Raw genomic sequence first — 27,451 nt, forward strand, 5'->3', positions numbered from 1 at the left:
ACTACCCAGAACAGAATACACGCTAGCTGACCTCAAAAGGAGAGATCAGGGTGAGTGCCCAGGGTCTCGGACAAAGGGTGAGAGCGAAGGGAGCCATCATACAGCTGCACAATAAAGAGTCACAGTAGAACACCTAAGGATTTGTCCCTTTAATCAGACAAAATGTGGTTGCATAGAAACATCTACCACATTTGCTGTTCCCCTAGCCTGAATCAAAATTGTAGAGCAGAATATGAAACTAAATTCTTAGCTGGAAGGCTCTTGACATCACCAATCCAAATTGAGGAAAGCCGAGCCAAAATAATGGCTAACAATCAGCCAAAACAATCTGCTAATGTCATACAAATAGATTTCTGTGACCTTGAGCAAAATAATGCAGTGATATACAAACAGGCCTAAATATGAAACTGCCCGCTTTTCCATTATGCCATACGATGTATTAAAATCCTTGGATGAGTTGCTGGTTTTCTGCTACTTAAATTATCTTCGCAGTAAAATGAGGATAATACCATAGCAATCTAATTGGTACAAGGCTCAAATATGATAAAATAAAAATGGCTTCAAACAGTATCTGGAACACATAATCAGTGCTCAGAAAAAGTGGCATTGCAGTCAATGTGCTGTGATGACAGTCATCTCCCAGGTCTTTGTATCAGTTTGCTATTGTTGCCAAATAACAAAAATTCGGTAGCTGATAAGCTGATGGGCAACCTCCGCAGCTCTGCAGGAGTTAAGCATTCTTAGAGGGTATCGCTCACTCATCTGTAGTCAGGTGTGGTCATCTAGAGGTAGTTTTTGTTTATGTCTGGGCTCTCTTAAACGCCTGGAATGTTCTAACTAGGGAACCATGTGACCCCACTGATAACATGCCCATGAATCAGACCTGATTCAGGCCCCATTCATAATAACAGGTGAGAAAGTGAATATTTGCATGAACCCTGAAGGCAGAGAATTAGAAATATTTGGATAACGCCACCAAAATTTCTCATAATTGTTTTCTTTTAGTTGTTATTGTGGGGAGCAAGTCACTTAAAGTAAGATTTATTTTGATATCATGCCACCACTTATTTGACATGCTCTTCATATGTTCCCTCTGTCACTCTGAAAAGCTCAGCGCCATTATCCTTGCCTGAGTTGCAGGAATCATATAAACATACTTATTTGAGGCTGACTTTACTGAGTTGAATCTAGATTTTCCCTATATCAAGTGATTTTTTACTAAGTTCACGTGTAGAAAACCTCTCACAACTTTATTAACATCATCCTGTTAATCTTAATAATGATTCAAAGTGTTCAGCATTCAAAACATAGTCACATAATTGTGTTAATGAGAGATACTTTCTTAATCCACTGTAACAAATCTTTAGTAATGGACATTTTAACATGAATAATTGACTTAGAGTGTAACTTTTTTTAAAATATGAAAATTCCTGAAGTCCCTTTCACACTGGCTAGAAGAAATGCAGACCAATGTAGAGAGAGAGACACACACCCAAAATTCCATCTGCTGTCCCACAAATCAAGCTCCTTCTCTATTTGTGTGAAGCCATCTTTATTAGGATGAATAGATTGTGGAATAGATAGTTAGGAATAGAAAAAAGCAGAAGAGTCTGTACCTGTATCACCATCCATCTCGTTTTTGTGATCCCATGCTATAAGATCATGTGATACTAGATAAAATGTGACCAAACACCCTATCAACCTGGGTGTGTGAATGACTGCATAAAACGAAGCTCCTCACCAACGAGCAACGTTCAGGTAACGTGGGAGAAAAATATCTTTGATTGTACTAAACCACAGATTTGGGGATTTTTTTAAAGCAGCATAGCCTAAGCTATTTGACGAACCCCCTGACAAATATAGTTGGTCTTCTCGTAGAATCTTTTTCCTTCTATCAAAGGTATTATTGTAGCAGAGACTACATGTGCAGCACACAAAGAATAACAACATTGGGCATAGAATAAAATTTCGAGTATTTGCAGCTTGAAAAGACAATAATTAGTGCAAAGTAGACACATACAAACCTCAAATTATATATTTCATCAAATATAAGTCTCTATTAATTGTAAACTAAATCTTCACATACATCATTTATAAAGAAAATATATGCTGCCAATTATAAGTATTACCTACTATTGATTGTGAGATTATTCTTGATTTATGAAATATAAAAAATAAACATTTTAGCATTGTCAACATATGGTAATGTTTAAGTCTCCATTGCTTTTCAACTTTCTTGCCTGAAAAAGAAGGAAGGTCTCTTGAATCAGCATAAATGAATTTTTGTTTTTGTGGAAAAAGTTATAAAAACATATGGCATTAAAGGTGGCTGCAATGTCTTTGTCATGTTTCCTACTAAGAGTTTGAATCTATTTCCTTTTTCCTGGAATCCGAGTTTATCTTGTAAATTGTTTTCACCAATACAAAGAGGCAGAAATTACACTGTACAACTTCTGAAGAGGGGCCCTTAAGAGTTCAGCAGCTTCAAACTTTAAATTTTGGAAGGCTGCTTCTTGAAGTTCAGCAGCTATGCTGTGAGAACTCCAAGCAGTGTTGAGAAGGTACCTATAGGAGAATCAAAGCACCCTGGTTGAGCCCAAACAGAAATCTGAGAATAAATCCATCAATAATTGCAACCTGTGTGCATGGGCCTCATTGAAAATCCCTACTCAATGGAGTTTGCAATGATCTTGTCCCTGGTAACACTACATGAAGTGTAAGAAACACTCAGTTAAGCTCAGTTAACCCGCAGAATAATGAGATATAAGGAATTTTTGTTGCTTTTACAGTTTTACATTATCAAGTTTTGGCAGTTGGCTTTATAATACTACACAACTTAAAAAAGAGAATTACAGTAATAAAAGGGCCTAAACTGAGTGAAACTCATTAACATAAGAAAGGATAGGCTGTTACTTACAACATAGAGGACTTCATTGTATGGAACAAAAGTAGATGAGAAAGTAGATGGGAAAGCTAACACAGGTAGAGTTTTATGAGAGAGAGAGAGAGAGAATAAATCTTCAATTTTGCAGGAAAATAGTTTTAAAAAAGTTAGGAGAAATACATGTGGGACTTCAGGAGATAAAGCTAAAGAAATTCCAGAGATTTTTTTTTTTTTTTTTTTGAGACGAAGTCTCACTCTGTCACCCAGGCTGGAGTGCAGTGGTACGATCTTGGCTCACCACAACCTCCGCACCCCAGGTTCCAGTGATTCTCCTGCCTCAGCCTCCCAAGTATCTGGGATTACAGGTGCCCGCCACCGTGCCCAGCTAATTTTTTCTACTTTTAGTAGAGACGGGGTTTCACCATCTACGCGAGGCTGGTCTTGAACTCCTGACCTTGTGATCCACCCACCTCGGCCTCCCAAAGTGCTGGGATTACAGGCATGAGCCACCATGCCTGGCCTTCAGAGTATTTTTTTAATGTCTGTTCTAGTGGAATTTCTTTTGTGACCTCTTTGGTAAACTGAGACACAATAAAATTTTAATGGGTTTATTTAGTCAAACAGCAATTTATGAATGATGCAGCTTCAAATTAGCAGTGGTTCAGAGGTTCCACGGACTAATACAAAGGGAGAACTTTTATAGGGTGAACATAAAAGTAAAGCAAATAAAATATTTAATTGGTTACAGTTATACAGTTGTCTTATTTGGTCAGTCCTCCTAGAAAGTTCTGAGTTATGTAACTATGATAACTTCTGATTGGTTAGCCTTAAGTTTCATTTTTCTTTAATATTGGCATTTGCAAGAAATAGCCGACTCAAGTTTTGCTTGTTTGCAAATCAAGCAAAGTTAAGGTTACTTATGAGGCCTAACTGGCTTTGTCAACTCAGGGATTCTTCGTGACTGATCTCCATTTCAATTTACTTTTATAAGTGTCATATTTAAACATTTAAATTACTTTTCAATGTATTTATGTGTCTGCTTACTTATTTTTTTCACACCTGTATTTCTTTTGAATGAGTCATGATGCTAAACTTGTCAAAAATTAATTCATTTTTGCATTTCTTGGAATACAGTTAAACAGGGTGTAAAGTCTGACTTCATTTTTGATGTTTGATTGTTGACTTTTTTTAAACCTCAATTCTTTTTTTGTTCTTGGTCCTACATCTGGACAGACTGATAAGAAAGACTGTTAGGTCATACTCTCATTTAGTGCCAGTGGGAAATTTAAACTTTCTACTAGTGAGAACATTCCCTAGTCCTATCCCTCCACGCCAGTCACTATATAGTCCCAACCCACATCTTCTAGTAAGCCCAAGCCAGCTTGGATTTTCTCATGCTCACCCAGCTGTCCCTAGGAACCCCTTGTGTGAATAATTAACTTTTTGAAAGTGTAGAATATTATGGAAAGCTTTTTTTTTTTTTTTTTTTTTTTTTTTTGGCAAATAAAGATCTGTGGCAACTTCAGAAATGAAGGTAAATATAAAAGTCAAGTTTTCTTATATTTTAATAATTATATTACTCTGTGCTTCAATATAGTAGACTTTGACCAAATGCAGCTATTTAACTTTAAATTTAAACAAATTAAAACTAAATAAAATTGAAAGTTCACTTTCTCATATGTACTAGCCATGGTAGTATGTGCAATGGTAGAAACATCCACATATCAACAGAAAATTATACATCTTTTCCCAAAGCAAATGAAACATTTGCCAAGGTGGACTATAGTCTTAGAAAAATAAAATCCCAAAAGTTGTAAAAGAATTTAAATTTTACAAATTAAATGTTCTAACCAAAATGAAATCAAATTAAAACTCAACAGCAAAAAGATATCATTAAAATTATCCAAATTAAAAATATACAGACATAGACCTAAGTAATTCATGGATAAAAGACCAAGTCAGAAGACAAAATTATGAAATATTTTAAATTGAACAAAAATTAAAGGATATAATACAAAAATGTATGGGAGGCAGATAAGCAGTAATTATCTTCTCTATACAGAAATTCATAGCATTAAATGTTTATACTAGAAAATAGTAAAGACCTTAAATCAATAATCTATGATACCTTCTTAAGAAACAAGAAAAATAAGAATAGATAAATTTGACAGAAATATTTAGAATGGAAATAATGAAGTGAAGAGCTGAAACTCAGAATGGCAGAAAAAAAGAACTAACTACATGCTGTCTACAGAAACCCACTTTAAATACAACAATGTAACTACCATTTAAAAGTAAAAATACCATTAAGCATTAATAGATAGGTCTTGGGAGTGTGATGAAAATGTTCTAAAATTATATTGCAGTGATGAATGCAGAGCCCTGTGAATATTCTAAAAAACTACTATCTTAAATGGTTGGATTTTAGGACATGTGAATTATATCTCAATAAAGTGATTTTTAAAAATAAAGGATGGAAAAAATATTCCATGCAAATATAAAAAACAGAACTGAAACCACTGAAATTGAAAACAAATAGAAATAGAGAAAAATCATTATTGCCGGAATCGGTTTTAATTTTTATTTTTATATTGTACATTGACCAATTATAGTTCTATATATGTATGTGGTACAAAGTGATGTTATTATTTATGAATACCATGTGAAATAATTCATAAAAGGAAAAACAAATGGACAGACCTCCAGCCAATCTAAAGCAAGATAAATAAAGGCAGGAATTATTAGTATCAGTAATGAAAAAAGTACAGCATTGAAGTTCCAACTAACATTAAAAGGATAATAAAGTAATGTTATGAACAACTTTATGGCAATAAATTCTACTACTAGCTTGAAGACAAGCATTTTGAATGATACAGACTATCAAAGTTCATTCAAGGGCAATAGACAACCTACATCATGAACCTATGACTCTTTTTTTTTTGTTTTGTTTTGTTTTGTTTTGTTTTTGTTTTTTTGAGACGGAGTCTCGCTCTGTCGCCCAGGCTGGAGTGCAGTGGCGCGATCTCGGCTCACTGCAAGCTCCGCCTCCTGGGTTTACGCCATTCTCCTGCCTCAGCCTCCTGAGTAGCTGGGACTTCAGGCGCCCGCCACCGCGCCCGGCTAATTTTTTGTATTTTTTTTAGTAGAGACGGGGTTTCACCGTGGTCTCGATCTCCTGACCTTGTGATCCGCCCGCCTCGGCCTCCCAAAGTGCTGGGATTACAGGCGTGAGCCACCGCGCCCGGCCGAACCTATGACTCTTAACTAGGTTGAATTCATATATAAAAAGCATTACGGCCAGGCGTGGTGGCTCATGTCTGTAATCCCAGCAGTTCGGGAGGGCGAGGCGGGCAGATCACCTGAGGTCAGGAGATCGAGACCAGCCTGACCAACATGGAGAAACCTCGTCTATGTTAAAAATACAAAAAAAAGTAGCTGGGCGTGGTGGCTCATGCCTGTAATCCCAGCTACTGGGGAGGCTGAGGGAGGAGAATCGCTTGAACCCAGGTGGCGGAGGTTGTAGTGAGCCAAGATCCCATCATTGCACTCCAGACTGGGCAACAAGAGCGAAACTCCGTCTCAAAAACAAACAAACAGACAGACAAAATAAACATTTCACAAATAAAATTTCAGTTCCAAAAGACTTCACTGGAAAATTCTATCAACTAAGGAAAAAATATTACCAACTGTAAAAAATCTTATGCAGGAAATTTTTTTTTTGAAACTTTTACATCTTGTTTTTTAAGGCCAGCATTGTCATGATTCCGAAACTATACAAATAATAATAATAATAATAATAATACAGATAAAAATAAAACTATGGAACAAGGATCTCTCAGGCACATGAAATATTAGAAAATAAAATGTAGCAATACCTAAAAGAATTTTTCACGTCCATGTAGGTATTATCACAGATACGCCAGGGTGGTTTAATTAGAAAAGCAATAAACTTAATTTATTGACTTAGTCAATTAAAAGAGAAAAATAATAAAGTCTACGTATATCTTATATTCCTTGGACCAGTAAGTAACTGAGACATACTTTTCTCATAGAAGACAGGAATTTAATTGGCCAACCCTAACAGCCGAAGCCGATTTTAAGCTCACAACACAATTGCAAACAACCCATTGATCACTGCAAATTCTACAGCCAAAATCAATGTCAGTAGGGTAGAAAAGTGTACTCCACTTACTTGGGACAGTGAGGTGAGAAAGTGTAAATATTTCCTGAGCAATAATCCAAACTACATCACTTACTATATAATCCTCTCCATAAAGCAACACCTTAGGCAGATACTGTTACTGCAATATACTGTTATATGATACTATATCATACAAGCAGAATAAATATGCCAATATGATAGATTAGAGAAATGTAGGTTTTGTTACAGATAAATGACTTTTCATTTTCTGATTAACTGTATCAACAATTTTCAATAAAAACCCGTATAACAGTAACAGAACAGATGCTCAATACATTCTTTATGTGTAGGTTAGTTGAAAGGGCACAAAGTTAGTCTGATAGACCTTGTTTTATATCCTCTTCTGTCACTTGCTAGCCGGAGTAAACCAGAGCAAATTATTTTTTTCATTCTGAACCTCAATTTTCTACTTAGTGAAATAATTCTATCTTATATTTTTGTTGTGATAATTATTTTATATATATATGCACACATATATATACACACACACACACACCATACTATTTCATAATAGCTTCCATGTATGGTAGCCCAATGTCATGCCTATGACATAATAGGTATTCTCATTCATATATGGTAGCTATTATGAAATAATGAAAGGACTATTATGATAAAGCAGTAGTTAGGTCTCCACCCTGAAGGAGAAAGAAAGAACAAGGCAATTAACCTGATAACTATTTTTAAAAAAGACCCCAACTTAGACACATAAATTATCTGCAAAACAGGATACTGTGCTAAGTCTAGTGTTAGATTCTTCATTATTTTTATATTTTTATTTCACCTTTAGCTAACTTTCAACTGGAATATCTTTCTGCAGGAAACAAGCACCCCTGTTGGAACTCTTCAACTTTCAACTTAATTGGAGAGCTAAAGGCAATATGTGTCACAGGTCCTGAAAAAGAACATGGCCGTTGACTGGCAATTCCATTTATGGGAAGTTGTTTGTGAAGTAAACTAGTAGATAAAAGCTTAATAGCACTGGAGTTTGTAACATAAACATCTGGAACAATTTAAAAGTTCAAAACATAAAAAGGGCTTTAAAATTTCCAATATCTTTATAGAAGGAAGACTATAAAGTTGTTTCTCAAATAATGATATGGTTTAATACTTACTGACATGTAAATACACTTGTGGAATATTAATTAAAAAAAAAAGTTGTAACAACATAAGCATTAATTCATTCACATATTCTTTGGGTACTAATATATCCAGACAATTTTTTTAGGCACTGGTCCTTCAATAGTAAATAAGGGAATCAACATGCTGACCTTAGTGGAATTTGCTGTTTATTATATGTAATGTAAGCCCGAGAGTATAGCCGTCAACATATTAACCACCATTATCTCAGGTTTGTTTAAGTATAGATGCATATTTTGTTTTATTTTATTTCATAGTGAATTTGTATTATTTGTGTAAGTAACCATTTCAGAAGTCTGAAATGAAAAACAAAACTTGTTTCACAGATCATCATGATGATACATTCTATTTGCATAGCACATATGTGTTTTCCCCAAATGTTTCTATATACATGTATGTCCCCAACTGAAAACTGGACCAGCTTCTTCCCAAAAGTAGCCTTTATCCCCTTTCCCTATGCATAGACTCTAGGACCCAGATTATTCCAAAATTCAAAGCCAAGAAGTAAAGCCAATTAAGTTTTTCTCCAATATATCACCACATTCTAGTGTTACTATTTTTCAAAACCTTACCATAGTTTATGGTTTCTTAATTTTCCTGATTAGCTCATGTAAATAAGGGGTACTAAGTATGAAGGAGCAATTGTCCCATAGACATCAACACATTCCAAACAAGGTAAAATAATTTAATTTCAAATTTACTTGAATAGATTATCAGGCTCAGAATCCTTTTCTTTTTGGCAAAGGAGTTTTTATTGTCCATTTCAATGTATCTGGAAATAAGTTTGTAGGCTTTATTGGCCAGAATTAAAACCGCCCCTTGAGAAGTTTACCTTAATATCGAGATTTCCTTTTGGATAAGATCATAATTAAATATACTTCATGTACATAAATTTGGTCTCTCATTGATTTTACTTTCTTAATTTTAACTGACCAGAAAATAGGGCATATCAATTTTATGCTGAATAATGCTTTTGAAATTGTCACTCACAGAAGCTGTCATTGTCACTTAGGTTGTAGAAAGTAATGAAGGCAGTCAACTTTACAGAACTGACACTGTAGCCTAAGAGTGCAAAGATCTGTAGAAAGAGGTGAGGAAATACAAACGCCATTTTACACTACATTCAATAGATACTGACAAATACCATTTATCTTTGTATATCTGATTTGTTCACAAACTGTTAATATAAATGTTGGGAGAATATTATTCATGAGTTTATTGCATTTCTACATGGTCTGGCCCTTCTGAGCAAAGGAAATGCTTGAATAATAAACATCTTGGAAGCTGGAGACAGTGTATCTCTATATATAGACATGTACCTCCCTGAAAACATCCCTAGGTATTGAAGCGAAAGTCTGGAAGCATTTTCTTGGTTTCCAGTGTAATAAATGTAGAGATGCCGTTCCCCTCCCATCTGGAGGAGATTTGCTTACACACTGAAGTAATGAGTACTGTCTCCCTCTAGAGGGCAAGATGAGCAGATGTGCCAGTAGTCCTGTGAAATCTCAGTCTCTTAACAATTTGCGATTCCTTTCTTACAATGTAACCCCACTGCACATGCAGGCCCTCATTAAGTTAACCTGTGAGGAACTGACACAAAATGCTGATCTGGCTGTCAAGAGGATAAAACAGATTATGCAAAACATGGAGAAGTTCACAGGTAAGAGAAAGCATTGTATATATGGAAATGGAAATTGGTACAGTACTTCTTAATCTTTTTTATGAATGGGATTATAAGAGAAGAGTCCAAAGGAGGTGGATATCAGTGATGGCATCTTGTATTTCTTATTCCGAAGATTGTAGTATATCTAGAACGTGTGGCGACATCAAAGCATGTTAAGCTTCGGAAAAGAACAACATGGTCAGATTTGCATATTAAAGAAATTGCCTGGTTGCAATTTCCTGGTTAGGAACAGATGGGAGAAACCAAAAGTGGAGGCAAAGATTGCAACTGAAGCTATTTCAAGAGTCGAGGTGAAACGCGGGAGGCCTGCTTCAGAGACCAGCTACAATCAACCTTAAAATCACCAAATGACAGTAATCAAACAGTAACAAAAAAGAAGCAGCTGGTGCTTCTGCCTTTTATGGGAGTTTTTACTTTTACATTTCTTCCTTCATTCATGTATTCATTCACAAATCCAATGTTTACTCTCTATGTTCAGCCTTATGCCAGGTACTCGGTGTGCAGTAGTGAACAGAATAGCTGTATTGTCTGTACTCGCGTGTAATAGGATTCTAGGGAAAAATGTACGGCATGCTCAGATTTGAAAAAAGTAAAGGTAACTTTAACCAAAAAGTAAAAGCTCTTTACTTAAATGTGGGCAAAATATTTGTAAAATACAGGTTATTATGTAAACTCAGGGTAAATAGTAACTACTACTAAGCTGAAGCTTGAAAGGGTAAGGAAAGAGAGTGGTGTCCAGAATTAGAGACAAGAAAGCTCTGTAGAGAGGGAAAACTTTGAAGAAAGCAGAAACCTTTCTAAGTAAGACATAGACAATCCAAAGGAATCATACAGGTGGAAGATACATATATAAATAGCTCGTCCTTGCTTTCCTGCCTACCTTTATTCTTTTGCCAGGGATCTCTGGTGGCTGAATCCGGTTGGAAACTGAGCATGTGGAAGCCCTGTGAAGCAGTCCTTTTTGATCATCTTCTCTGAGAAGAAAAACAGAGTAGAGAAGAGTAGATAGAGGTAGAAAATGGATCTAGACAAGTAAACAGAAGACATCTGGCACATGTTTTTGCCAGACTGTTTTATGTACTTGTCTTCCCTTTTATAGACTGTGCTTAGTATTTATTTTAACCTGGTTTCAGTCATACAGAACACTGGGGATATGGTTTGAACTAAAATGTGTTGACTTTCCCTCAGTGAGTAACTTTTCCTGTCCTCACAGCTCTTTATTATAAATAAGCAGATATTTTTCGTTAAATCCAATTTGAAATGGGGGTGAGAATTCATTCTTCTTGAAAATTAACAAATGTCCACAGACCACGGTGGAAATACATACATACACACACAGACACACACAAAACTTTGAATCTGCTTATATTTTAAAATAATTTTACTACTTCCTTGATAATTGGAAATGATGGCTTTTTGTTGATTATGAAAATGTATTTTACACTTTGGGAGGCTGAGGCAGGTGGATCCCTTTAGCTCAGGAGTTCGAGGCCAGTCTAGGCAACATTGTAAAACCCCATCTCTATAAAAAATACAAAAATTAGCCAGGCATAATAACATATGCCTGTAATCTCAGCTACTCGGGAGGCTGAGGAAGGAGGATTGCTTGAGCATAGGAAGCAAAGGTTTCAGTGAGTCAAGATGGTGTCACTACACTGCAGCCTAGGTAGCAGAGAAAGATCTTGTCTCAAAAAATAAAACAGAAAATACATATATTTTTTTCTAATAATCTATGTTGTTGCTCAAACAAAATTCTATCATTTGGGATAACATGGATGTACCTAGAGTATATTATGCTAAGTTAAATAAACTAGGCACAGAAAGACAAACACCACACAATCACATTTTTATGTAGGATCTGAAAACTGTTGATTCATTGCAGTAGAAAGTAAAATGATTACCCAAGATGGGGCCAAAGGTGGAGAGGTGAGGGAATGGGGAGTTTCTGGTCAAAGGAACAAAGTTAAGTCAGACAGGAGAAATCAATTTTGAGGTCTATTGTACAGCAAGGTGACTATAATCAATAATGTATTATATATTTTAAAATAACTAAGACAGTAAATTACAAAACGTATCACAACAAAAAATGTTAAGTGAGGTGATGAACATGTTAAGTAGCTTGATTTAATCATTCTACATTTGTATACATTTATAAACATATCACATTATATTCCATAAATATAATAAAATTATGATTTATCAATTAAAAATAACATTAACTAAAAAAGAAAGTCTTGGAAATCAGATTATCCTATTATTTAAAGTTTTAACAATGACATGCTTTTAGAAATAGAAAAATCAAAAATCAAAAAAAATGATATAATTAAAATAATATGATTTCCAGTATTTTATCACCATATTTTTCCTGTTTCCCAATAAATATTTTATTTATTTCAATAATATTTTATATATTTATTATGCTTTTTTGTGTGATTGTTTTGGTAAATAGTTTATGAATCCACTACATAAATTGTGGTATGTATCTACTGATTTATTCAATATTTAGAACACTTTAATTACATAGATTCAACAAGTGTTGACTTAGTGTCTTCCATATATCAGGCATATTCTCACTTAAGTTTTGTCTAACTGGTCAGTAATAGGCTTAATGTTATTTTTTGACTGCAAATATCTGTGTTTTGTCAGATTAGATTTATATAAGCTTTTACTGTTTAGGATTCTGATTTTATCTTATTCAGCATTATGAATTCCATTTGTGACTACACAATGATTATTTTATCTCATCTTATGCTTTTTCATTCATGCTTTCACAGTTTGGTTCGATTAACATTGAATTTAATTCATTGTATATTTCATTGTTAGATTACTTTTCTTAAATGCACATCTTGCAAACAGCTTATTGTAGGATTGTTTTTACATTCAAATGTGAGACTATTATCTTTTGATAGAAAAAAAATGGGCCACATACTTTCATTACTATAATTACCACACTAAGTTTGGCTTCAGTTTTTCTGATTAATGACTTGTGTTTTTAATGTTTTCTTGTTCTTTGTTTTTTTTTTCTATTGTGTCCTCAATATATGACACATATTTATTATGTTTATTCATGTTGTCATTTGTAAGACAAATATTCTGGTTTTAATTTTTAGCAGATGTTATTTAAAAACACACATGTCACAAATACTATATGCATTTACAAGAATCATATAAGAAATACAACTATTTTACTTTCATTAGAGGCTAATGAAAATAATTAAACTATTTTGCTATATAATACAAGAAAGATGTTATAAGAAACAATGTATTAAATTCAAGTTTCCCTAACTCTGAACTCTCCTGCAAATGAGTTTGCATAAATTATCCAATTGTACTTTGTAAAAAAATCTCATCATAATAAGACAATTGTCAATATACAGCATCAGAACATCTCTATCATCCTTCCCTCATTCTTCTATAATGTTGGTATACATGTAAATTTTGATAGTCACTATTGATAGCTCTTGGCTACTGCCAACTAAACTAAAACCTATGAATATTCTAAGAACCAATAATTCAATCTTTTAAGAAAAACACAAGTATTGTGTGTGCAAACCCATCAGCCATTAACCAAGAAAAAACGGGTTCAGACTATCAGACTTGAGGGCTTAGAACGTAAATTGATCAGCCTCAGAGAACCAGTGTCTATTCTGGAGTAAAACTGTTGAAATCAAAAGGTTAAAAATATAAATATTGGATATTCGAGAGAATTTTTCTGCAAAAAATATTACTGCACAAATAAAAACTACAGTATTTCTATATAAATAATTTGTTACCTTATTTCAAAAGGCCATCATGACACAAGAATTTCCATAGTCTGTTATAAGAAAATGCATTTTATGGGAATAACAAGTGTTCACATTGGCTACCTTAAAAGCTTGTTCTTATGAGATTCCTAAGAAACCCATTGACATGTAGAAATGGAATCAACTAAATAATGCCTGATGTGACCTTTAGCTGTGTGTTGCTTTTGTTTGTTTTATTTTTCTTTCACTTGTTTGAATGTAATTATTTTGTATTGTATAAAGTTTCTACACAGATTCCATAGAGCAAAATTTCAGATCTCCCTATAATGAGATCTATAGATCAATTCTCTTTCTTGTGTGTTCTTAGAGCCAAGAGTATTACATTTTCTCAGTGCTCTGCTCTTCATAGCTAAGAGATGTATATACTATGTTGAAGGAGTTGAATTCAGGAACATTTCCCTGTACATTACTACACAGTTATAAGATAAGGAGCATTTTCTGTTATATCCAGCCAGGTATCAATATTGCAAAATAATGTTGATAAAACCTTATTCCCATCCTTCCAAGTATGCAGAACTTTCTATCTAATGCTGTGTCTTTCAAAGTAATGTCATAACCCTTCAGGAAGACATGGTTTTCACCAAGCTGCAGAGTGAAAAAGCAGTTTGGAGCAATCCCACCTGGGATTTATCATCATTTCAAACTTTTTTTGTCTACCTTTTGTCTTATTTTTTGCCACGATTCTCTTATGCAGTTTGATCTATCATTCTTTATTCCTTTGCTGTGTCGCAGTTTCTCCTTGCTATTCCTTCCTCACTGGTTAGCACCTCCTACCATTTCATTCTACTCTCACTCTCTCATCCCTTCCCTCCTTTTCCCCTATTCTATTCGTTCCTTTCTTTTGGCTTCACACACACTAACACACACTCTCACATCACTCAAACACATTCTCCCACACTAGCTCACAGCCCTGATTTTTCTCTAGCTACCGGACATAAAGTAAACAGCACCAAACTTATAATAAGATAGGGTGTTTCTACCCGTATAGTTAATTTAAGAGAGAAAATAAAGTTACTACCAATCACAATGACCCTGTGGTGGCAGGATTCCCATTACCCTGACTACATTGAGGAGACACATGATCTAGGCTGGATAAATAATATATGTTGCTCTCCTGTCTATAGAAGTTTTCCAAGAGATAGGCAAGGCACTAAAGCCACACTCAAACATTCTGGCCTTTCTTATTTTTCTTCTTCAGTTGATGGCCCCAGAATCTCTTTGCCCACTCCTGATTGCAGCTACTAAAATAAGACCCTAGAAATTATGGTAGACAAATTTCCTTTCTGGGAAGAAGCTGGTGGAAGTGAATCTGGAACTCTGAGAAAAGAAGAAATTAGACCAAAATCAGAATTCTAGTTTCACAATGTTACTGACACCAGTCCCTGGGGACCACAGAGATACCTTACTTAAAGCATGTATTTATTTAATTCAGGGAGGCGCCTTCAATTCATTTCAGTAAATCCCTTTATTTCACTTATTTCTTATGTTTTACTTGTTTATTTGTATTCAAGATGAGTTTCAGTAACTTCCAATCAAAACATTCCTGCTTATATAATATATTTCTCCACCCTTATCACTATCTACCCATCACATTTGCTGTTTAGAAACTGACGTAAAATTCTTTTTTTAGGGTTTAAAGTGAGAGGAAATTAGGCAAACATATACACTATTTGTAGGTGCTTAAATAGGTACCATACCTCTAGAAAATTGGTATATGTATTAAAATTTAAACTATATCCCTTTTTTGACCCAACAACTTAATTTCTATAAATTTATACTATTCATGTTTTATTATTCTATGAAATAACACATATATAGTATATCAACTACCATGTGGTTAATAGCACAAGCCTAGGAATAAAAAATGATATTCAAAATATCGATTAAATATATTATAGTACATCCTTACCATAGATTTCTGTATAATCCTACATGTAGTGTTATGGATTACTCAGATAAATAAAGAAAAAATAAAACAAGGTGAATACTAGGGGTATAAGATTCAACCACTTGTGCAATACACATATATACACACACACACACACACACACTCAACAGATCTAAAATACCAGAAGGAGAGTCATTATTTTATGTAACACTAAAAAGAAAAAAAAAATGCTGCCAATTAAACTACGACATAATGCTTTCTTATCTTTTGGAAATTTTATTTAATGCATACTAAAACAGCTTTTTGATAGTTTAGGTGTGGATTTTGATTATATATTACTATTGTGTATACAGAAATAATTACGTTAACATTAACATTAAAGAACTATTTTTTCTAAGTCACTTTTGCCTCAGAAGCACTGATTCTGTGTCTTTTCACATATTCAAGGACATAGATGGTGCTGAATTTCTTTTTCTTTATAATTTTTTAAAATTTAACTCAAGTTTAGAGGCACATATGCAGTTTTTTTATACAGGTAAAATTGTGTCATGGGGATTTGTTGTACAGATTATTTCATCACCCAGGTATTAAGCCTAGTACTGATTAGTTGTTTTTCTCGATCTTCTCCTTCCTCCCAGCCTCCACTCTTAGATAGGGCCCAGTGTGTGCTGTTCCACTCTATGTGTCCATGTGTTCTCATCATTTAGCTCCCACTTATAAGTGAGAACATGCAGTATTTGGTTTTCTGTTCCTGTGCTAGTTTGTTAAGGAATGACCTTCAGCTCTATCCATGTTCTTACAAAGGAAACGATCTCATTCTTCTTTACGGCTGCATGTATTCCATGATGTATCTCTACCATATTTTCTTTAGCCAGTCTATCATTGATGGGCATTTAGGTTGATTCAATCTCTTTGCTATTGTGAATAGAGTTGCAATAAACATACGCATGCATCTTTGTAACATAACAATTTATATCCTTTTGGGTATATAGCCAGTAATGGGTTTATTGGGTTAAATGATATTCCTGTAGGAATCACCACACTGTCTTTCACAATGTCTGAACTAATTTACAGTCCCACCAACAGTGTATAAGCATTCCTTTTTCTCCACAGCCTTGCTAGCATTTGTTATTTTTTGACTTTTTAATGATAGCCATTCTAAATGGTGTGAGATGGTATCTCATTGTGGTTTTGATTTGCATTTCTCTAATGATCAGTGATGTTGACCTTTTTTTCATATGACGTTGGACACATGTATGTCCTCTTTTAAAAAAGAATGTAAAAAGCCTGAATAGCTAAGGCAATTCTAACCAAAAAGAGCAAAGCTGAACAAACTATCCAACTTCAAACTACACTGGAGGACTACAGTAACCAAAACAGCATGGGACTGGTACAGAAACAGAAACATAGACCAATGGAACAGAATAGAGAACCCAGAAATAAGGCAGCAAAACTACAATTACCTGATCTTCAACAAACCTGATAAAAAAAAAAACAAGCAATGAAGAAAGGCTTTCCTATTCAATAAATGGTATTGAGATAACTGGCCAGCCATTTGCAAAAGATTGAAGTTGGACCCCTTACCTACACCATATGCAAAATTTACCCAAGACAGATTAAAGACTTAAATGTAACACCCAAACTATAAAAACCCTGCAAGACAACCTAGGTGATACCATGCTGGACAAAGAATGGGCAAAGATTTTATGATGAAGTTGCCAAAAGCAATTGCAACAAAAGCAAAAATTGATAAATGGAATCTAATTAAACTAAAGTGATTCTGCACAGCAAAGGAAGTATCAATAGAGTGAAAAGACAACCTAGAGAATGGGAGAAAATTTTTCCAAACTATGCATCTGTCAAAGGTCTAATATCTAGCATCTACAATAAACTTACACAAATTTGCAAGAAAAAACAAACAACCCCATTAAAAAGTGGACAAATATGCTGAATTTTTAAAATGTGAGTCCATTCTCTCCCTAGGATTTCCCTCTGACTACTGACATGCATTCTGCACATTTGATGCATTGTACTTTATTGTACAGGTGAGAAGACGTCATGCAATAATTTTAGGTCACAACCAGAACTCATATTATTTCAGTTTATTGGTTAGAAATGAAAACATTTGTCTAGATTGCCCAAGAGGAATGAAATCCAAGTTTATGTATGTGCAAGCAATAATGATCATATCATGTAAAACATGGTCAACAGGGTTTGCAAGATGTCATTGTTGATGAAATACTTTCCAGTTTTAGATACACTAAAATGTGGAATAAAACCGTATAGCTTAGAATAATTAAAATGCAATGAGTATATGGCATACATACACATTGGATTACATAAATATAAAATATCACTGGAGTTATGCATGGGAAACTAGTAACAGTGGTTGTCTTAGGACAATCCAGGGACAGAAAAGAGAGACTTATTTTTTTTACTTTCTACCCTTTTATATCTTTTGAATGATATGCTACAATCATCTACTACTTATTCTACAATGACAAAATAATTATTTGTTTCCAGTGCAATAGATTTGTTCCTTATTACTAAATCAATGTTTCAAAATAAATAGCATGTCTACAACTGAGAAAACATAATATTATTTTAGGTGATATGACTATTTTAAAACAGTTCTATATGTACATTTACCTCAATATATATTAAAGACAATAAACTATCAAGTCCACTATTTTTATAGTTAAAAATTTCCTTTTTCATTGAAATAAATGAGATCATAAGTTTAGAATTAGGATCAGGGAGAGTCTGTTGAATTCAGGGTATAAAGAGAAAATGGAAAATCCTTGGAGAGTGGAAGAATGTAACTCCCTGAAGCCCTTAGCTTACCTATAACTCAGCATATATGAAAACTCAGGGTATGAGACTCAAAATGGAGGCATGATTTACATATTGTTTCTAAATGATTTTTTAATATATAAATATTCTGTCCCTAGAATGTTATTTTAATTGGTCATTAGGGTGCTGTATTAGTCTGTTCTCACACTGCTATAAATAACTGCCTGAGACCGGGTAATTTATAAAAAACAAAATAAAATAAAATAAAAGTAGTTTAATTGATTCACAGTTCCACATGGCTGAGGAGGCCTCAGGAAACTGACGATCATTGCAGGAAGTGAAAAGGAAGCAAACACCTTCCTCACTAGGCAGCAGGAGAGAGAGAGAAAGAAAGCACCATATGTTTATCAAACAACCAGGTCTCATGAAAATTCTATCAGGAGAAAAGCAAGGGGAAAGTCCACTCCCATGACTCAAACACCTAAAGAAGTTTGATAATAATTTAAGCTTATTGAAGACATTACATCAAGACATTGAGGCTGATATGTTGTTGAGGAGAGTGTGGATATTAAAACACGCCCCCCCCACACACATTATGCAGGGACTTTAGTTGGTAGTTGAGAGAGAAAGAAGAAATAGAATATGAGTTAGGAGTAAGAGGAAACAACAGATGCTATATTTCTCTGCCTGTCAGGAAAGCCATGATGCATAACTGTGAAAAATATTTTCTCTATCTTTTTCCTCTTCCCATTACACTGTTGTGAAGAACGCTGAGAAAATAGATTGGGTGAGATAGTACACAAGAGGAATCTGGAATTGCAACCGATGAAGATGGCCTGGACACAGATTTACATTACAGTTTCTGAATTCCTGGGAGCTGTCGTATTGTTCACCACAGGGTGAGTGCATAATGAAATGTCACTGTTCACAGGAGACACAAAAGGCAGGAGGACGATTTTACTAGGTCAGTGAGAGAAACTAATGAGTTTCTCTGGGAGGCAAGTATAGTGAAGTTTTACACGGAGACCAGGAAAAATGTTCACACTTATTTTTCTAGGATCATGTGCTCTTAGGTACTAACCATAAACTTGAACTATGTTTAGGATTATTAAAAATTATTATTGTTTGTTAGTTTTTTAATTGTAAGGGCAGAATAGTGGTTGATTGTGATTAAAAAGGTCAAATAAACGTTCTCTTGTTTTAAATGGTATTAAGCCTATGTAGCCCAATTTCTTTTAAGCCCTCAGCTAGTAGCTTAACAGCAGTCGCCATGATTGGTATTTTGGGTAGTTAGGTTGAATTCATCTTGAGAAAATTTGCAAAATATATTTTGTTGGCATTTTTATATACTTTATTATATATTTCTTATTAGTACAGGTTAAGGGAGACTTGAAGAAATCTGCCAAATTGCTATTAAGTAATTGTTTTAATTTGCCTAATTTTACTTTTTCAGCTTTTGATAACTTGAGAAAAAGTTTGCATGTGTAGTTTTGTTATACTACACAGTTTTATTATTTGCTGATAGTAAACAAGTGTACTTATATAAGTTTTTGGTGATTTGAGGGAGTATGCAGAATCTGTATGTTGTAAAACAAGTACTGATTTATGGAAGCATCGTGGAGAAACTTTCAAAAAATCGGATAAAAAATAAAAGAAATGCCAAGGTGTTCTCAAAGTGCCCTCATAAAAATACGTTTTCTTCATTGTATAGCATGCTTTATTTTAAAAAGACGTAGGAAATCTTGTCTTAAATAAATCATAAAAATTACATCCCTTGTCACACAAATCAAGTGACTAGGTATCCTAGCTCCCTAGTTTTTGAACTGGATATCAATAGTAAGTCATTTTGTTCTGTGGCATATTTATTACAGAACTGCTACCATTCATTGTGGCTAATCTATGCTCTGCTAGTAATTTTGCCCTGTAGAGTACAGATAAGGTCACAACTTGGCTGACAGTGGTAAGCTATGTGTTGGAAGGAAAGGACGACTGTGTGACTGAGTCCGGTCATTTTATACAGAACGCTGCCCTAGACAAAGCTGAGTCTCCATATCCTGCAGTCACTTCGGATACTGCTGAGGATTAGTTCTGTAAGAACTCCCAGCTCTTCCTAGAAAGTCTCCCAATGGGGGCCCAGGCAAAGTACGAAAGGAATCTTCTTCAAACCAGTGTCAGAAAGAGAATGCTAGGATGTAACAAGTTTATTGGGTTGTGTTTTCAGTTTTGCTACTGATTTAGTCAGGAAAATGCTTGAATATTTCACATGGTCTGTTCCTTTAGAGCAGGTTACTATTGATGTTTGAGCCCAATAATTATTTGTTGGGATTATGCTGTGCTTTGTGTGATGTTAAGCAGCATCCCTGGCTTAGTTTTAGACCCAATAGATGCAAGAAGTATGAGTGGTACCTTCCTTCACAGTTGTTACAATGAAAATTCTTCCAGACATTGACACATATTCTCTGGGAGACAGTATTGTCCTGGGATGAGAGCCACTGCTTAAGAGTAGTGAATGTGGCATATATTGTTTATCTTTACATGAGCTCAAATCATCTTCCCTATATCATTGCATAAGCAATCAGTGAAACTTACATCAACTGACATTCAATTGTAAGCTAGAAACTGCATTGTCTCCACCTATATTAATGTAACTATGCTTACATTAATATAAAAAAAATTAATGCTTACATTAATTACAAAAAAAGGGGTTTATTTTTGTTTTTATGAAAATTTTATATTATTTTCTCCTTTATTCTGCTAATGTGCTGAATTGCATTGATTTAACTCCATTCCTGGGATAAATCCCATTTGGTTATGTGTATTATCTATCTTCTCTATATATTAGTGGATTTAATTAACTAATATTTTGTTCAGAATGTTTTTCTTGTGAAAGAATGCTCTGTTGTTTTCAATTTTTGCTTGTTTTTGTAATGTCTTTGTCACATTTTGGTATCAATCTTATGTTTGCATCATATAATGAGTTAGGAAGTATTTCCTCTTCTGTTATTTCTCGAAAGAGAGAAGCTGGGCATGGTGAAAGCCTGGGCACGGTGGCTCACATCTGTAATCCTAGCACTTTGGGAAGGTGAGCGGGGGATTTGCTTGAGACCAGGGGTTCAAGACCATTCGGGTCAATATAGAGCAACTCCATCTTTATTGTTTTTAAGATTTTTATGAGAAAATTTCTTAAGTGTTTCATAGGTTCACCAGTTAAACTTTATGGACTTGGATTTCCTTTGTTGGAAGGATTTTGTAATACATTCAACTTCAGTAGATTCAGATTTTTTCTTCACTTTGTACCAATTCTTGTAAGTTGTGCTTTTCAAAAAGCTACCTTTTTCATGTATGTTATAGAATGTGTTGGCTTACATTTTATTATAATGTGCCTTTATTATTATCATAATGAAAACCACGATGCAAATACCTAAAAATGAAGCCAGAGAAAAGATTTTTTTTATAACTTCTCAGTGACTAAAAGTAAACATGATGTCGAAAGCTAGTTTGCAATAAATATCATAATAAGATAATCAGCTGAACAAAAAGGACATCACTTTGTCATGTTTTTATCTGATATGATCTTAGTGTTCAATGTATCTTAAATCAGAAAGAACAAAAATGTTAATAGGACTGCACGGTGAGACATTGTTAGGTATTCAGACACTACGCTCCCAATTAATGCAGACTGCTGAAATATGATGCCATAAAACATGTCTCAAATCCATTTTCTGCCTAGAGCAGGCAGAAAATGTCTTGTATTTTAGAAAGCCCTCAACATGAATTACTTTTGGGAATGTTCTTTAGATTCATTTGTTCTCCTATATTATCTTAGCAAACATAATTAACTCTTTTTCCCTGATGAGTCTGGGGTTTAAACTTTTGTGTCTCCAGATACTAAATGACCTCAGTGATATTTTAGCAAGTGAAGAAGATTGCTTTACTGTTACTTCCTGCCAGATATTTGATTAATAAAGGCAAGCACTTCATATAATTCTCAATGTAAACAGAATTCTGAAATGTCTCAGTGTGAAGATACCAAAGCACTTAAATTTCTGACAAAGTTCTGATTATTTTAAACATCATTTACTTTTAACCTAAAATTTAAGATTATTCTTTTGAGCCTAAAAAATGAACTTTTATGCTCTCATGAGTTCTGAGACTCAATATATTAAATATTTTCCTTTTAAAACTTAGGATCTATGAGATGCACATGTGAATAAGGTGACTGCCAACAGTTGCCAAAGGTATGAGTGAATAGTTCTTTAACACATTTACATCCAAAGTGTTTTTTGAATAAATATTAAATAAGAAGAATTAGCTAATTATGAGGCTGTATTCTATAACTTGGAAAAACTGGCAATGAGTAAAAACATGTAGCAGTTACTATATTAATACTTATTTTACCTGTTTATTGTGTCATCATGTAGGGTGTGGACACACCTTTAGTAGCTATTATGTGAGAAAAGGAGAGAAAGGAGGTTATACCTTGGAAGGGTCATTAAATGTGAGAGAAATACAAATGAAAGACTTTTGAAATTGTATTAAATAAATTTAAAAATTATGTTTATGTTAACTTATTCTTCCACAAGAATAATTCTACATTTATGAACCAGGAAATAAATTAATTAAATAGTACATGCACATAGTTTCATAAGTCTAAATTGTGCTAAAGGCTTATAAAAAATTAACTCACACATATATATATATATATATATATATATATATATATATATATATATCCCTACACCCAGAGTTAACTACTTTTAACTCTAATATCTGTTTCTGCCTGTTTTTACATCCATCTTTGTAAACAGTGTATGCTTAATGTTAACTCTTCATTAATCAGTTTTAGCCATTGTCTTTGACTTTTTATGTGGGTAGATGTAGACATCTTCCCTTTCCTCTATCTTCTCATTATAGTAATATAATTTTTGGTTAATTCCGTATTCAGTGTTCTATTATTTTAATGATAATTTGCTTCTGGTCCAAGTAGCATATATAATTGCTTCCTTTCTGGTGCAACTTTTTATTTTTCTGAAATTAGTAGCTCTTTAATTTGTTTTAAATTAGTTGTCTTTGGATGTAAGACTATTTTCTTTCATGGTATCAGTCAAGATTTATTGAGGTAAAGACAAAATTCTGCCATATAGTTCAAACAAAGGCAATTTACTAGAACTTATTGAGACCCAACAAGCAAAATGTGAGGGAACCTACTAGAAACCTAAGGATTGATGATAGCAGAAAGTCACTGCCACCCTTAAAGCCAAACTAGAGTGACTTGACTAGAGTGTGGTATTATCAGATTTCAGAAACTGGGGCCTCAGGCAGAAGTAAGACTTGCAGTGGGATAGCTTAACTCAAACTGAAACTAAAGAAGAGGTGCTGTGCGACCAACTTAGGAATCACAGAGGAGCTGTAGCTGCTGTTAGAGAAGCCATTGGAACCCAGAAACCAGAATCCTTAGAAAGCATATTTCCCGTTGTATAGAAAACAGCAACAGAAGGGCATGAAGTGAATTTGAAATATCAAAACACATATGGCATTGGTTTTCTGTTGCTATATAAAAAATACCAACCCAAATGCCCATCAACGATAGACTGGATAAAGAAAATGTGGCACATATACACCGTGGAATATTATGCAGCCATAAAAAGAATGAGTTCATGACCTTTGCAGGGACATGGATGAAGCTGGAAGCCATCATTCTCAGGAAATTAACACAGGAACAGAAAACCAAACACCACATGTTCTCATTCATAAGTGGGAGTTGAACAATGAGAACACATGGACAGAGGGAGGGAAACATAACCAGGGCCTGTTGGGTAGTAGGGAGGAAAGGGAGGGACAGCATTAAGACAAATACCTAATGCCTGCATGGCTTAAAACATAGATGATTGATTGATAGGTTTAGCAAATCACCATGGCACATGTATACATGTGTAACAAACCTGTACGTTCTGCACATGTAGCCCAAAACTTAACGAAAAAAAAAGAAAAAAGAAAAAAATTGGGTCTTCTGCTCATGATCTCACAGGGCTATGATCAAGGATTCAGTTTGGAATAGGATCTCAGCTGAGGCTTGCGGTTCTCTTTCAAGCTCACTTGGTTGTTGCAATTCTTGTGGTTGTAGGACTGAGGTCCTAAGCACCTAGAGCTCACTCCTCTCAAAAATCAGCTTCAAACATGACATTTTTCATTTGAATTTTTGAATGAAAATTCACAAAATAGCAGATTCAATTGGCCAAATACACATAAAACACGCTCAAACATGATACTATGGAAATTTAAAATAAATGAACACTAATTTTTTAATCTATTTAATTGGCAAAAAACAAGCCATAATATAGACAAATAATGCTTTTATTTACTGTTAATGGAAATAAGTTTACATCCTTTTTGGACACAATTTGATGATTAAAATGAAAAAACGTGTGGCTGTAAGTAACAGAAGTCTAATATGGTAGTGGTAAAATAAAATGTAGTCATGCTTCACTTAATAATGAGGACATGTTCTGAGAAATGCATCATTAGGTGATTTCTTTGTTGAGTGAACATCACAGAGTATACTTACACAAATCTACATGCTATAGCCTAATACATACCTAGACCTGCACAGTATAATATTTTACTTAAGACTGTAGTCAATTGTAACACAATGGTAAGTATTTGCCTATCTAAACATATCTAACCATAAAGAAGGCATGATGAAAATATGGCACAAAAGATAAGAAATGGTGCACCTGCATAGGACACTTAACCAGGAATGGAGCTGGCAGGACTAGAAGATTCTCTGGGTAAGCCAGTGAGTGAGTGGTGAGTGAATATGAAGACTTAGGACATTATGGTACACTATCATAGACTTTATGAACACAGTACACTTAGGCCACAGTAAATTTATTAAAATATTTATTCTTCAATAATAAATTAACCTTAGTGTATTATGATATTTTTACTTGATAAACTTTCAAATTTCTTAAGCTTTTTAACTCTTTTGCGACTTTTAATTTAAAACATAAACACATTGTACAATTGTACAAAATTATTATTTATTCGGATTCATACTCTATAAGCACTTATTTTTTTCTTTTTAAATTGTATTTGGTTAAAAAGTAAGACGAGGACGTACATCAGTCTAGCTCTACCCAGGGTCAGGATCATCAGTATAACTGTCTTCCACCTCCACATCTTGTCCCACTGGAAGGTCTTCAGGGGCAAAGACATCCACAGAGCTGCAATTCCTATGATAAAAACGCTTTCTTCTGGAGTACCTCCTGAAAAACGCAACTGAGACTGCTTTATAATTAAATACACACACAGAGTACACTCTAAAATAACAATAAAAAGTATAGTATAGTAAACACTGGATGACAGAAATTTTTCAATTCTATTGTGATCTTATTGGGACCACTATTGTATACGCAGTCTGTTGCTGATAGAAAATGTTGTTATGTGATGCATCACTGCAAAATTTCTCTCTCAATTAAAAGAAGACTGGAAGTGGTCAATCTGGTTAGGACACTTGTGAATATTAGGTGTCAACTTGATTGGACTGAAAGATGCCTAGATAGCTGGTAAAGTATTGTTTGTGGGTTTGTCTGTGAGGGTGTGGCCCGAGGAGATTGACATTTGAGTCAGTGGACCGGGAGATGATGACCCAACCTCAATAGGGGTGGGCACCATCCAACTGGCTGCCAACATGGCTAGAACAAAAACAAGCAGAAGAAAGTGGGATAAGCTGGCTTGCTGAGTCTTCTAGCTGCCTTCTTTCTCCAGTGCTGGATGCTTCCTCTTTCTCTTTCTGCCCTTGGACATCAGACTCAAGGTTCTTCAACCTTTGGACTCTGGGACTTGCACCAGTGGTTGCTGGGGACTCTTGGGCCTTTGGCCACAGACTGAAGGCTACACTGTCAACTTCCCTGGCTTGAGGCTTTCGTACTACCAGCTTCTGTCTTCCTCAGCTTGCAGAGGGCCTATTGTGGGACTTTGTCTTGTAATAGTGTGAGCCAATTCTCCCTAATAAACTGCTCTATCTACCTACCTACCTACTTATATAACTAATAGGTTGTGTGTGTGTGTGTGTGTGTGTGTGTGTGTGTGTGTGTAGATAGATAGATAGATAGATAGATAGATAGATAGATAGATAGATATCCTGTTACTTCTGTCCCTCTGGAGAACCCTGACTAATATAATACTCCATATAGTCATCATGGTCCTGTCCATAGCTACCACCTTACATCTCATGACTCAAGATGGATAATTGTGTTCCAGCCATCACATTTAAATTTCAGCTAGTATATGAAGAGAAATGCATAAAAGGGCACATTCTTTCCTTTTAAGGGAATTTTCTACAAATTGCGCTTACATTACTTAGTCACATAGCCACTTCTATCTATAACAAAATATATGGTCAGCTAATATTTAGAGCGTATATTGCTAAGAAAGAAGCCAAAAATGGTTAAGAGATAAGTCACACATCCTTTAATAGAGCAAAAGAAAAAATAATAGCATACAAAAATATATGATCAGGGATATTTGTTGCAGTGTTATTTACAGTGGAAGAAAACAAGAAACTAAATAAATGTATATTAACAGCATATTGTTAAATACCTTGGGATACATTTATGTCATGTAATACTTTGATGCCACTGAAATATATTACTCAAAGGCAAATAAACATCTTAGAAGTATTTTCACAAACTATTTTCAAGTATGAAAAAATTGTCGTAGCTACCTATACATGCCTATAATTATTATTATCTTGTGGTAATGAAATGCACTGAAAACTCTGAAGATGCGTTGAAATATAACGAGTGCAATAGAAATGCAACGGATCTTTGTGATACACCCATAGTATAAAATTACAAACACTAGATTAACTCATTCAACAGATATTTAACTCTAGTGTTTCCTCTGTTCTTCATGAACTGAAAATCTAAACGTTTCTTTTCCAGACTCCCTTAAATCTGGAGTTCTAAATGTGATTTAGGTTCACCTATCAGAGGCATTCTGAAACTAAAAATCAGAACTGAGTTAAGTGGGAAGAGAAACAGTGAGGTGCCACTTTCCT

This window comes from Macaca fascicularis, chromosome 6, assembly GCF_037993035.2.
Source record: "Macaca fascicularis isolate 582-1 chromosome 6, T2T-MFA8v1.1".
In the NCBI taxonomy this organism is placed as follows: domain Eukaryota; kingdom Metazoa; phylum Chordata; class Mammalia; order Primates; family Cercopithecidae; genus Macaca; species Macaca fascicularis.